The sequence below is a fragment of the Papio anubis genome, chromosome 1, assembly GCF_008728515.1.
Source record: "Papio anubis isolate 15944 chromosome 1, Panubis1.0, whole genome shotgun sequence".
NCBI classification, from domain to species: Eukaryota; Metazoa; Chordata; class Mammalia; order Primates; family Cercopithecidae; genus Papio; species Papio anubis.
This window is the reverse complement of record NC_044976.1, coordinates 179,682,787-179,695,888: the sequence shown is the minus strand read 5'-3', so window position 1 is coordinate 179,695,888 and position 13,102 is coordinate 179,682,787. Positions and strand designations below refer to the sequence as shown.

Here is a 13,102-nt window from a genome sequence, read left to right as displayed (position 1 = left end):
AACTCATACACATACACAACCCACAGAGCCACACACATACATAGCACAAATACACACACAGACACACCACAGACACATACATCACATACAGACACAAACATGCACACTACACACATGCACAGCCCACATAAACACCCACAGAGTCACAAATATACACAGCACAAATATACACACAGATAGACCACACACACAGAGAGACACACCACACATACAGATATACACACCACACATACAACACACACAAACATACACACTACACACATACACAACCCAATAAACACCCACAGAGCCACAAACATACATAACACAAATCACACACAGAGAGACACACCATGCACAGACCCAGAGAAACACATATACCACACATACACACACACAAACGTGCACACCCATCACCACATGCAACACATACATACACAGAAACACATGAAGACACTCATGTACACCACACACACATACCACACACAGACACAAACATACGCAGCACATACAAACCACACACATATGCAGGCTCATGCACATACTCTACTTCTCAAAAAGTGCCTCACTACAGGACAGCCATATCCTAACAGGCTTAAAATAATGGTAATATGGCCTATGAACGCAGAAGGTATGTATATAAAATAGTAAAAGAAATGAAAGAAAGCATCAAAAATGGTAAATACACAAAGATAAAATCTCTGTTGAGATGCATGCCTAATATTTATTGGAACTGGAGGACAATGCAGGCAACACTATTGATATTTAGTAATCTTTTCCTTGTGAGCTTATTCAGTTGAACAGCACATTTTTTCAAATGGCTACCCTTTAGCCCCTGTACACTCACTGTGTGGCCACTGACTTATGTCCACTGGGCAGCATCTGCCAAGTCCCTACCTCATCTCCCTCCCTTCCAAATGTACCTGTTGGGGGACAGCCCTGCAGAGCCCCCTGCAGCACCTGTTTGATGATAGAGCTTGCCACCCATTCCCTCTCATTCTTCCAAGCTCCTTTCCTGCCCAAGTCAGGAAAGTCCCACAGTTCTCTTCTCATAGTACAAACAGGGAAGTTCAGGGATTTGGTTAGAACTTTAGTTAGGCCTCGGCTTCCCAGAGCCCTGATTTCTTCCAGGGCTACAGCAGTTTATCTCTATGTGCCCAGGGGGCGCTCAGGCCCAGGAATTGTGAATATTAGATGTTCCCTTTAGTATTTCTAAGATCCTATAGGGAAGAGTGGGAAATTGAAGTTAAGAGACAACCAGCAGGTGAGAATGACAGTTGGGGTTTATTGACCAAGAAGGAAAGGATGGGCTGGTTGTAAGTATACCTTCAAGACCCATTATCTTACTGAACTTGAAAGCTAGAGGGGAATGTACAGAGACCATCAGCTATAATCCCTTCATCTCCCAGATGTAGAATCTGAAGCCAAAAGAGTGAAATCATATGTCTGAAGTCAAAACCAATTAGGAGTGACTCTGTGGTTGCAAATGTAGAATTCTTCCCTAATGGAGCACTGGTTACCATTTTCTATCTTCTGATTCTATGGTATTATTTCACTGACACAGTGTATGGACCAAGATATTATTCTGGATATGAGATTTTATTAGAGAAGCTAACAAATTAAACATACTTTATTTAGGACTTTCCATTTTATTAGATGAATACTATATTCCTCTTTTCTTAAAGCAGGAGATGCTTGTGTTGGACAACCGTTATATAATATAGAATATATATAATTTTATATAGAATATTGTTATTTCATTTAATATTTAAATAGTCTGCCAGGTGGATAGTACACATTTTATAATCAAGAGAGGAACTGTAGTTCTGGGAAGGTGATTAAAGATGAATGAAGATCATCACACTCAAGTTGGTCTGGCTTCCATGTCATTTCTACATTGCCACTCTGTTTTGCAAGCTTAGGAGACATCTGCTATGGTTTGAATGTTCATCCCCTCAAGACTCTTGTTAGCCTGAGTGAAGGGCACCCTGCACTCACTCTCCTGCTACCACAGTTGGCAACTTTTAGGAGCATATTCTTGCCCTACTGGGGTTGATTTGTATTTTTTTCCCCGTCTTCTTTGTTTTTCCTTCCCTTTTATATAATATAATATATCTTTTATATTATAATATAATATCATATAAAAGGTACAACACAAGTTGGTTGTCCAACACAAACATCTCCTGCTTTATGAAAGTTCAAAATACAAAAATAATAAAAGTATGATTGCCTCATTACAAAATGTATTATATAGTAGGGTTTTTGTTTTTTGAAAAGACGTTCCCACTACATATTTCAACATTAAAGTTTTCAGGGAAAAAATGGTATAACTCAAGAAAAATAATGAATGTATATGTACTTCTGGCAACCTAATCATTCACAAGTAAGTGTGTGTTTTTAACTAGAGTTATAAAACAGTAAGAAACAGAAAAGATGTGTTGATTAGTAATGGGAAAACAGAGGTCCACTTTACATTTGCCATAATTCCAGCCTTACATGAACCCCTTAAACTTTGTGAGCCTCTATGTCCTCCTCCAGAAAATTTGTTATTTTCTGGGTTTTTTGTTGTTGTTGTTGTTATTTTTTATTTTCTGTTATTTTTGTTATTTTCGGAGGAGGACATTGATTGGGACCAAATGACTTCTATCGGTTTGCGGTAATCTATTTTCTGTTGCTTATAACAGAATATCTGAAACCGGGTTATTCATAAAGAAAAGAGATTTATTGCTTGTAATTCTGGAGGCTGAGAAATCTAAGGGCATGGCTCAGCATTCCATGAGGGCCTTCTTGCTGGACAGGATCCCTCTAAAGAGTCCCAACCTGGTGTAGAGCATCACATGGTGAGGCAACTGAGTGTGCTTGCTCAGGTCCCTCTTTCTCCTTTTTATTTTTATTTTTATTTTTAAAGTTTTTATTTGTAGAGACGGGGTCTTGCTATGTTGCCCAGACTGGTATCAACCTCCTGGCCTCAAGCAATCCTCCCGCCTCAGCCTCCCAAAATGCTGGGATTACAGGGGTGAGCCACAGCAACTGGCCTATTCCTCCTGTTATGAAGCCACTAATGCCACTCCCATGATAACCCATTACTCCATTAATCCATACATGGATTAATTTATTCACAAGTGAAGAGCCATCATTACCCAATCATTTCTTAAAGGCCTCACTTCTCAATACTGCTAAACTGGGGACTAAGTTTCACAGGAGTTTTGAGGGGATGAGCATTCAAACCATAACAGGGGTCTTCTAAACTTGCAAAGCGGAGTGGCAATGCAGAAATTCCATGACATGGAAGCCAGACCAACTTGAGTGTGTTGATCTTCATTCATCTTTAATTACCTTCCCAGAACTACAGTTCCTCTCTTGATTATAAAATGTGTACTATCCACCTGGCAGGACTATTTAAATAATGGCCACAAAGTGCCTAGCCATTTGCCTGCCTCAACATTGATGTTCAGTAATTTTAGTTTTATATCCACCTCCAACTTTGCCATTCTACTCATTGATAACCATATCAAATGTATAAAGAATTCACAGCATCCATCTGATTCAGTGTACCATTTGGAGATTCGGTAATGAAAGACAACGTCATCCTTCTACAAAGTGCCTTTTGCTTTCAATGTGGGAGGGGTGGAAGCTAGCCTGAGTGGAGGGCACCCTGCACTCACTCTCTTGCCACCACAGTTGGCAACTTTTAGGAGCATATTCTTGCCCTACTGGGGTTGATTTGTATTTTGTTTTCCCTTCTTTTCACTGAGTTTTGCTTGCTTGCTTTTTACTGATGATTTCATTTCATTGAGATTCACATACACACACACACACACGCACTCACACAACACACCTGCCTGCCTCTCCCTTCAGTCATGGATCATTTCCTGCTTAAATCGTTTCCCCAGGCTCCCCTCCCGTTCATCTGGCTAACCCTTCAGCTTTCCTCATGGAAACTTTTCTGACCCTTCACCACTCTTCCGATTTGCTTTCATAGCACCCTATGTTCTTCCTTCCTAACACTTACCATGATCACAATTACATAATTTATTTGTGTCATATTAGTCTGACTCCCTTTCCAGGTTGCAGGCTCCAAGAAGGCAGCAAGCTTGTCTATTTTGTTCACTGATCTGTCCCTAAGACTTTCAGTGCTTAGCATTTAGTAGAGGCTCCAGAATTATGTGTGGAGTGGATGGATGGGCAAATAAATGAAAAGTGAATGAATGAATAAGGCCCAGAAGCTGGCTTTCATCCATAAGAACAGACTAGCTCTGCAGTGGCAGGTCTGACCCTTTCCTCATTTCATATAGAGCTTCATCTTCACTCTTGCTGTTGGCAGGATTCCTCCACAGCTTCTTCTACACTCTCTTCAAAAGAAATTCATTTACTAGTAACATGAAGAATTCAACCAGAAAGTTTTCATAGATCATGATTCTACAGAAACGCAATCTTGCTCAAACTGTGGCTTAAACACACATCCATAATACCCTCTGTGTCTTCTAATAGGTCTTCTAATAGTAAATCTATTTTGGGATAGCTCACATGGTTATTAAGAGAAGTAGGATGGTTAAAGGATCTTACAAATGACAGAACCCATTTTAGATTCCACGTTGACAATTTTTCCAGCCCAACAGTTCACCACTAAAGATTCTGCATGCATTATTTGGGGTCCTTCACTTTTGCCTCTTGGATTTCCTACCCTCTTTGTGCCCCCAGTTAATCAAATGAGCAGGTGAGTAGGAAGGAGCCCTTTAAAAGGAAGCTGTGAGTTTAAATCAAATCAGTCTTTTCTCCTATTGATGACTGCCCATAGAGCATAAAGAGTGCTTGAGACTTGCAGAGAAAAGTCAAGGAGGGAGCAGAAAATGAGGCAGAACCATGGATTTTTTTATCTTCATGTTTCTGTCCTTAATAAAATAGCAACATGAAGGCTTCTCAGATGAATGAGCGGTTTTCCTCTTCCAGTCCAGTCTAAGAATCAGGTTGAACAACCGCAGGCAGCTATGTAAGAAATACTTTCCAAAACAATTTTCCGTAGCTCTGCTGTGTTTGGGTCAACCGTCAGGCTTCCTGACAATCGATTTGTTCTTGTTTCCTCCTGATACCTGGTGCAGTGCTTTGGTGATTGTGCTGAGAGGACATGAGTACCCGCCTCTCAAACTCCCAGAGGTAAATTGGCATTATGAAGGAACAATAGCCCAAGCTTACGTGTGGAGGGAATATATTGAAGGATGCTGTGTTTAATTTCACTGCTTCCGTGAATGGTCCTCAAGATGAATAGCTTCAAGATTCCTGTGATTTCTCATTTCTTTTTTCTTTAAATAGCATATCAGGGTCCCCCCGGTTCAGCCTAAATAGCGTTCATTTCAGCAATTCAGACCTGTCTGGTTGTGTGTCACAGAAAGGCGGGGCAAGGGTCACTTTGGAAGGGGATTTTGGTGGCGGGAGTCTACATCCTGGAGCGGAGCGGGCTTGGGTACTTCAGACGTCAGTGGGCTCCTCTCTTGGCTCCAGGTAAACAAAACAAAACAAAACAAAACAAAAAACTGTACACTGAAGCTGCAATAGCCAGTTTTCAGAAGCTAGGGGAGATGCAAACAGCACAATTTGATGCCAGGGGAGAAAACATAACTAAAGTGGGAAGGAGCAACATTCTGTCTGCTTCTGTGCTAATACAGCAGCATTTGGGGGATCCTGAATTCTTCTGAGACTGTAACTGTCTATATCTTTCGGGACATGGTGACAGCAGCATTGGCAGACATCAGCACCCTCATGGGGCAGAGTCTGTGTGGGATCATGTGAGCACATGCAAAAGATTCCTGAGGATTGCTGATAAAACCTAAAGGAGAGATCTCACAGAGACAGTGGAGGATGCAGGAGCCCATGGCACAGCAATGATAATTCTTAATGTGACCCTGTTTGGAACCTTGACTTAAGTGTAGAACAGGGAAAGCACAAGTTACAAGAGAATTATAAAATTTCAGTGCTGGGAAGGATCTTAGAGATTATTAGTCAAATATCCCTCGTGATACAGGCGATGATAGCAAGGCTCATAGAGGATAGGCTACTCACCTTTGCTTGATGGCCAGTTCCCAACATAACCAGGTTAGAACTTAGTTCTCTGGAGGCTCAGCCCATGACACATGATGGACTCCTGACATTCTTCACATGTTTGTAGGGCACTGAGGACTTCTGTTGTCTATGGGGAGAAAGTGTCTTCTAAGCACATACTACTTTGAGGGAAGTCCAGGATGCCGTAAGTCAAATGGAACTTGGGCTATGGGCCGGCGTATTCTGTCCAGGGTACTCTTTTGGGAAGCCCCTGTTAGGTGGAGCTTTGCTGGTATTTACTGTAAGAAGGTGCAGCTTCAACTCTGGCTGGGTAAGGTCAGAAAGGGAAAGGAGGAGCCTTCTAGAAACAGCGTCAGCTGGATCTTGGGCATTCAGTTTACTTACCTGCCTCTGCCCATATCGTCACAGATTTTTGTCCCTCTGAAAACACTGGATTCACCCACAGAGTCTGCCAGGTCTAGAGCAGTAAAGGACACAATGTATGTGTGTGTGTGAGTTTTGTTTTGTTTTAATCAAAATTCTCTCTGCTGCTATTTCAGTTCATTTATTCTTGATTTGGCCTGAGCAAATCTGAAGCTGTGTGTTATTGTTGTTTATATTTCTTCATGAAATTCGGTCATCCCTTAGCCTGCCCAAGGTGAAACAGCCCAAGTTCTTCAACCATTGGCTCTTAGGAAGCTGAAACCAAGGTAATGGTTGTAATAATCTTGTAACAGAATGCTCCAGAAACTCAGGAGAGGATACAACCTTCCAAACCTCAAGCATTCATTTTCAGCTATTCACCCTTATTACTGTACTAATAAAAACCTACTAAATGTATTCTACCCTGGAGCACTCAGGAGATGTCTTCTGACTTAGCAAAGATTCAAATTACATTTAAAAGTTGATTTTAAAAATACACACATATATTTAGCTTTAAAAACAAATATACTATACATTGAAAATACATTCAACAAAAATATAGCCCTTTCCTTTGGAAGGTCACTGATTGGATGGGGAAATTCTGACAGAATAAATTAAGAGTCATCTGAGCCTGTTTCAGGTTCATGCAGACACCCCCACCTCTCTGCACTTTGCTGCATTCTTGTGAATGGGCCCAAACTCACCCAGATGACACCTTTCATATTCTTTCTTTCCCACTCACTCCCTGCCCCCCTCGACACTTTACCCCCTCACATTCCTTCTCCATTTGGCTTCACGAGTGACAATGACAATAGGCCAAGGGTGTTTTTAATTGTTTCTGGTGATGCTCTCCAGCATGGCCTCACGGGAAACCTTGCACCTGCAAAGCCAAAGCAGTCTGCCACAGAGGCCATGCTGACCATGTGGGAGACAGACCATGGGCCAGAATTTCACTCTGCAGTGACCCTGGGTAGGGGTTAGGGAGCAGATAATTCTTCACCAGGCTTCTGTTCAAGCTCCATCCCCTACCCGATGGCCATGACACTCTGGGATCTGCTCAAAGACAAAGCATTCTCTTGTGTCTCTCTATCCATTTGCACTCCTGGACTCATGTCCTATCTCCCTCTAAACAGAGTCAATATGAAGAATGTCTCATTCTTTTCCCCAAAACCTCAAGAGAAAGTTTGCTCTAATAGAATTATCAGACACCAGTACCTGGAACACACAGGATGAGATGAAGTCAGCAAAATGAAATTCAACAGAGTTTGGAAAAATGTCCAGAGATTTAAAAAAATTCTGTGGCAAAGCTATCATCAAAGGATTAAGGTTCAAACATTGTGATGAAGGCAGATGAGGCATTATCTGCCCCTGTGGTCTCACAACAAGTTGTGTGATTTCTCACACCACCTCATGTCCTTCCAAAGAAAGCCACTGCCTGCAGCAGGGTCTAACATAGTTAGGTCACTAATCCAGTTCCACAAGACTCAGGGGACCCAAAGGACATGCCCCATGGCCATTTGCTACTCTATGCTAATCCAAAGAGACAGCTTGTGGCTTAGGGAGAGTACAGATTTATGGATCTCTTACCTCTGACTTCCTACCCTGACCCTGAAGAACTGAGGTTTTGTCCTGTATACAGTTGTTTTGGTCAGAGATGTATCAGCCAGTAACAGGCAGGTAGAGCAGTTCTCTGGAAAAAAATCTCCACTGTTAGAGGAAGAAGTTTCCAGCACCCAGAATAAGGAATCTACAAGATGTAGAAGCAGCATTGAGCAATGTAGAAGGTTCCAGAATTGAGAAACTGAAGGTTCAAGCAAGGGATAAGACCGCCATTATAAAGAGACAGTACAGCCTCGGAGAAGAAAGTTGTGGGACTTGGCTGGGTGCAGTGGTTTGTGCCTATAATCCCAGCACTTTGGAAGGCCAAGGCAGGAACATTGCTTGAGCCCAGGAGTTAGAGGCCAGTCTGGACAACATAGTGAAACCTTGTCTCTACAAAACATAAACAAAATTAGCCAGGTGTGGTGGCGTGCACCTGTGGTCCCAGCTTCTTGGGAGCCTGAGTGGGAGGACAGCTTGAGCCCCAGATTTTGAGATTGCATGCAGTGAGCCTACATCAAGCCACTGTACTCCAGCCTGAGCACGAGATAAAGACCCCGTCTCTAAAAAAAAAAAACAAAAAAGAGAGAGAAGAATAAGAAAAGCTGTGGCACCTGAGGAAACACTACTCCTGCTTTGGGGAGTAAGTGCCTAATTTGTTATCTCACTTCTAGACCCAGAGCTCTTGACATCAGGAACCTATGCTACCATTATATATGTAAATGTTGGGCAAATGTCTGAAACATAATAGGTACTCAATAAATGTTTGCTAAGCTGATTAGAATCAAAATAAGCAAATCAAACTTAAAAACTAGTCAGTATAAAAATCAGGGTTCTTTGTAGGAACTCAGATTGCTGACCACCAAAATTTCTCTTGCTTCCCTTCTGAATTAGTCTGACACTTGTTCAGATTCTCTGAACAAGTAATGTCTGATGAACTAGCTTCTAGACAGATGTGGCTATTTAAGTTAATTAAAATTAAATGAAATTGAAAATTCAGTTTCTCAGTCACACTGGCCATCTTTCAAATGCACAATACCCTCATGTGGCCAGTGGTTACCGTACTGAACAGCAGCAATTGTAGAACGTTCCCATCATTGCACAACATTCTATTGGGCAGCACTGGTCTAGAGTACTGAAGAGAGCCTTCACATCTGATTCAGCCTTTTAAAGAAAGACATTTTGGATTTAGCAGCGCATGAAGAGAATGGGGAGTTTTTGGGGCATTCAGGCAGGTTTTACAAACTTCTTCCGCTGACGCTCAACTCCTTCCTGGAAAAAGAGGAACAAGAAGGAAATGGAAAAAGAAGGACAGAGTTGACAAACATTTTCTATAAAAAATCAGATAATAACTAGGCACGGTGGCTCAGGCCTGTAATCCCAGTGCTTTGGGAGGCCAAGGTGGGTGGATCACCTGAGGTCAGGAGTTCAAGACCAGCCTGGCCAACATGGTGAAACCCCTTCTCTAGTATTTTTATAAAAATACAGAATTAGCCGGGTGTGGTGGCATATGCCTGTAGTCCCAGCTACTCTGGAGGCTGAGACAGGAGAATCGCTTGAACCCGGGAGGCAGAGGCTGCAATGAGCCGAGATTGCACCACTGCACTCCAGCCTGGGCAAGATACAGTAAGACTCCATCTCAAAAAAAAAAAAAAAAGAAGAATCAGATAATAAATATTTTAGGCCTTAAAGGCAAAGAAACAAAATCAAGGCCAGGTGTGGTGGCTCACGCCTATAATTTCAGCACTTTGGGAGGTCGAGGAGGGTGGATCACCTGAGATCAGGAGTTCGAGACCAGCCTGACCAACATGGAGAAACCCCATCTCTACTAAAAATACATGCATGGTGGCACATGCCTATAATCCCAGTTACTTGGGAGGCCAAGGCAGAAGAATCACTTGAACCCAGGAGGCAGAGGTTGCGGTGAGCCGAGATCATGCCATTGCACTCCAGCCTGGGCAACAAGAATGAAACTCCGTCTCAAAAAAAAAAAGAAACAAAATCAAAGAGATTCTTTAAATACGTATATAGCAACGGAGAAAACAAATTTCCACAAACTTTTATTGATGACATTCAAAACTTTAGGAACACTGAAATTTGAATTTATATAATTTTCACATCATTAAATACTATAGTTCTTTTGATTATTTTCAACCATTCCAAAAGGTAAAAACCATTCAAAGCTCATGGGTTGCATCATAACAGGCAGTGGGCCAGATTTGGCCTACAGGTATAGCTTGCTACTTGGCATGCTAGGCCATGCAGAGAAAACGCCATGCAACACGACTGGCTGGCTTCTTCTAGGAGCCAATTTTCAGAAGTGATATACAAATAGGATGGGAAGCTTGTGCAGAGTATATTGAAAGTCTCCCTCGAGAAGCAGGAATGAGGCCAGGCACGGTGGCTCATGCCTGTAATCCCAACAGTTTGGGAGGCTGAGGAGGGAGAATCACTTGAGGTCAGGAGTTTGAGACCAGCCTGGCCAACATGGTGAAACCCTGTCTCTACTAAAAATACAAAAATTAACTGGGTGTGGTGGTGCACACCTGTAATCCCAGCTACTCTGCAGGCTGAGGCACAAGAATTGCTTGAACCCAGGAGGCATAGGTTGCAGCGAGCCAAGATCACGCCATTGCACTCCAGCCTAGGCAACAGAGCAAGACTCTATCAAAAAAAAAAAGAAAAGGAAGAAGAAGGAATGACATCAAGTCACCCTCTAGAGTCGGGAATGGTCACTCAAGGTAGAGATGATACTGCTTTCTCCATCCAATGTAAGTTCTTTTGGGAGAGGAGCCACTGAGACCTAAAGAAACAAAAGAATCATCCCCTGAGTCAGTCAAACCTGCTACTGAAGCTATGGGACTTCTCAGAAGAATCCTCAGAGATAAGACCAGCGTGGGATGGCCATAGGCCCCCACTAGCTGTGATGCTAGAGAGAGTGACTGTTTTCTCTGACTTCACAGCCAGCCACCTGCTTAGCCTGAAAGGAATACCCAGAGGGAGTCAAAGGAAGGTGATGGAGTTGGGAGAAAAAGGGCACAACTTGGGCCACATCTGCACGGGGAAAAAAAGAGAGGAAGCTGGGCACAGCGGCTCATACCTATAATCCCAAAACTTTGGGACACCGAGGTGGGAGGATCACTTGAGCCAGGAGTTGAGACAACTTGAGACCAGCCTGGGCAACATAGTGAGACCCCATCTCTACAAAACAACAAAAACAAATTTGCTGAACATAGTGGCACACACCTGTAGTTCCAGCTACCCAAGAGGCTGAGGTGGGAGGATCACCTGAGCTCAGGAGTTTGAGGCTGCAGTGAGTCATGATCATGCCACTGCACTCTAGCCTGGGTGACAGAGCAAGACTCTCTCTCACAAAAAAAAAAAAAAAAAAAAAGTTCCCAGAGAAGGGTGATATACGAATGTGAAAGAGAGGAGAGGTGAAGAAGTTAAGGCAGCTTTTAGGCAGGTACAAGAATTGAGGAGCACTGTTTAATGTAAAGAGCATTCACTAGGAGTTAGGCTGCCAAGATTTTCTTTGTCTTGACCCTATATATAGTTCACATAATTTTAGTACCATCTTTCCCTATATTTAAAAAAGAGATAATGATACTTCTTATATTTGCAAAAATAATAATAATAATAATAATAATACAAGTGAACTTCTTTGGAAAGTTAATAAATTTTTCACATTGGTTTAGTTTGTAACCCAATTTTTTCAATTTTTCCCACCCCTGTTCCCCTATGAAGTCTTTTAAATCTTCAAACCAAAATGGAATTGCAGCTGCCTGCTCTGAGCACTTGGGGTAACTGCATGTACTTTTTTTCTTAAGTTTTATTTTAGGTTCAGGGGTACATGTGAAGGTTTGTTATATAACTAAACTCATGGCATGGGGGTTTGTTGTACAGGTTATTTCATCACCCAGTATTAAGCCCTGTATCCCATAGTTACCTTTTCCGCTCCTTCCCTCCTCCCACTCTCCACCTCTAGTAGACCCTAGTGTCTGTTGTTCCCCTCTTTGTGCTCATGAATTCTCATCATTTAGCTCCCACTTATTAGTGAGAACGTGAGGTGTTTGGTTTTCTTTCCTGCGTTAGTTTGCTATTTCCAGTGCTTTTCTGTGTCTGCCTTCCCCCATAAAACTGGAAACTCCCCCAGGGTGGCCATGGCATCTCATTCCTCCCCGCAACCCCAGGGCCTCACTGGGTGAGGTTCCGGGATTTAGTAAGCAGAGAAATGTTTGCTGGAGGAATGAATGAACCCCTGGGCATTCCATTTATTACCTCAAAGTATCCCCTCACTAAAGCTTTGAGTTAGACAATACTTTGGGAAAACAACAGGAAGTGAATGATGAGGATTGTGTCTGAGTATATGTCCTGCTTAAAGCACTTTTTAAAAATATTAAAATACAAGTGTAAACAAAATTTCAACTTATGAACATCTAGGTTATAACTTCTGAAAGATAGGTACTGTTATTCCCATTTACCAAGCGAGAAACCTAAGACTAACTTCCTCCAAGTCACATTGAAAGTTAGTTTCTGACTCAGAACAAGCGTCCTGGCTTTTAGTCTTAGCCCACAGATTTCCTCTCAAAAGTGCGGCTCTCCTATGAGCACTTAGCTGTTAGAGAATGAGCAGTCAGTTGGTGGTAAGACCAAGGAATTCATGAACCTTTCCTGAGGATCAGTAAACAGATCTTCACCGCAGCTCCTGCCTTCCTGCACTCCGCCCTTTGACAATGTTTGCGTCCCATCCTGAGGTCTCCAGAGTGGAACCTGCCCAGATGGTGTGAGAGGAGGAGCTTAGTTAAGCAAGAGACATGTATAATGAAACTTCTAGTGAACTAACTAAGAAGAAACATGCAGTGTTTCTGGGCGGTGACTCATGCCTGTAATCCCAGCACTTTGGGAGGCTGAGGCAGGCAGATCACTAGGTCAGGAGATCGAGACCATCCTGGCCAACATGGTGAAACCCTGTCTCTACTAAAAATACAAAAAATAAGCCGGGAGTGGTGGCGCATGCCTGTAATCTCAGCTACTAGGGAGGCTGAGGCAGGAGAATTGCTTG

The 13,102-nt window shown here is 42.5% G+C and overlaps 1 long non-coding RNA gene across 1 annotated transcript; it reads right to left on the bottom strand.

Annotated features, from left to right (window-relative positions):
* Positions 1-335: 335 nt before the first annotated feature.
* On the bottom strand, positions 336-8,414 carry LOC103879396. The gene is made up of 3 exons (XR_002518566.2): positions 8,026-8,414; positions 6,421-6,493; positions 336-6,163 (listed from the first exon to the last, which is right to left on the bottom strand). It is a non-coding gene; the product is annotated as an uncharacterized LOC103879396 (long non-coding RNA).
* Positions 8,415-13,102: the final 4,688 nt, after the last annotated feature.